Source organism: Chinchilla lanigera, unplaced genomic scaffold, assembly GCF_000276665.1.
Source record: "Chinchilla lanigera isolate Chin_1 unplaced genomic scaffold, ChiLan1.0 scaffold00052, whole genome shotgun sequence".
In the NCBI taxonomy this organism is placed as follows: Eukaryota; Metazoa; Chordata; class Mammalia; order Rodentia; family Chinchillidae; genus Chinchilla; species Chinchilla lanigera.
Genome location: NW_004955453.1, coordinates 3471133 through 3472540, shown reverse-complemented (window position 1 = coordinate 3472540; position 1408 = coordinate 3471133). Strand labels below are relative to the sequence as shown.

Here is a 1408-nt window from a genome sequence, read left to right as displayed (position 1 = left end):
CCTCCGCCCGCCCCCACCCCCCGCGCCCCTCCTGCTTCCTGCTTCCCTCGCGGCTACCTGTCAGCTCCGCGGCAGCGCGGAGGTGGGGACCGCGGCTGCGGAGATGGAGTCGCGCACCAGCTTAGGGCTCGGGGACTCCAGGTCCAGCTGTGTCCCGGGAGGAGTGCGCGCGTATGCTTTTCCCGGAGCCGGGTCCCCCTCCGATGCGGTGCTTCCGATCAGAGCCTATGGAGGGGCGCGTAGAACGCCCCAGCGGGGCCCACAGGGCTGGAGCTCAGCCCCGAGAGCACTCCGCAGGACTGCTGGGAGGCGCGCAGGGAGAGCCTGGCATGGAGGGCCTTCCAAATCTGGCGTCCTCCACTTCCTTATAACCCCCGCTGTGATCGGCAGGTGTTTGTGTTTAGGCTTCTGGTTGGCCGTGCTCCTCTCGCCAGGCCCCAAAGGGCAGCGCTGCCCGAAGAGGCTGCGGCTGAGACAGTGCCCATCCTCGGCCTTGGCTGGCCTGGCACCCCTGCTCAGGAAGTCCCTGCCCCAGCAGGGAGAAAACGTCTAGCAGAAAGGGAGCCTGCACCCTGTGCCCAGCAACTCCAGCCCTTGGGCGACCAGTGTCCAGACCCTGGCATGTAGACAGGCATCCAGGGCGAACTGACCACACCCCTTCCAAAGGAACTTGCTGTTTAAATGTGGGTCTCCCTCCTGCCCTAGGCTGAGTTCTTCTCCGCCCTCCTCCGTGCTGAGCTCACAGGGCCAGGCCCGCTCGGAACACCGAGAACTTGGGGCTTCTTGGACATGGGACGCCATCTCTGGAGGCTCTGCCCGCCTGAAGCGCCTACCACCCCTTTCCCTCTAGTGCCCCTGGCAAATCCCCCCCAAAGCACTAGGCCTCCCTGACCTTCTGGCTCCAACCTACAGAACTGGCCTCAGGAGTGCTGGAGCGCCGCGGCCCTCCTGGGATGAAAACCAGGACAAGGTGGTCACTGCAAGGACAGCCCGCCATCCTGTCGTCTTTCTCTGGGGCTTCTCATCAGCTGGCTACTGGGCCCAGCTCCCAAGTGGCCGCCTCCGCCCTGTCCTCTGTCTGTGTCTCTAAGCCCCCACTTGGGATAGTGTGCGACACTCTCCGGCCACCCCAGGCTTCTCTGTGCCTCATGCGTCTTCTCTGGTCAAATTAATTCTACAAGGAGGGATGGAATTACGCAAGCCGTGGTGATTCCACGAGGGGGAGGGGCGGGCAGGGCGGTGGCGGGGCGGCTCTTTGTGCTTCTAATCTGCGTTTTCCCCTCGATGTTCCATCTCCTGGAGGATAATTTTCCAGCCTTTTCAGGCCCTGATTGGTATCATTTCTCCAGCAATGACAGCTTTTATTTTCCCCGAAATGAATGCCATGAAATTTCCAAGAAATATAAAA

At 62.1% G+C, this 1408-nt stretch overlaps 1 protein-coding gene across 1 annotated transcript in view; it reads right to left on the bottom strand.

Moving 5' to 3' along the window:
- The window catches only part of LOC102005770 (endothelin-converting enzyme-like 1), a gene marked incomplete at its 3' end in the record, with an annotated part of 18438 nt that extends 17299 nt beyond the window's left edge, over positions 1-1139 (bottom strand). Inside the window, 1 exon segment of the mRNA XM_013520000.1 lies at positions 58-1139.
- Positions 1140-1408: the final 269 nt, after the last annotated feature.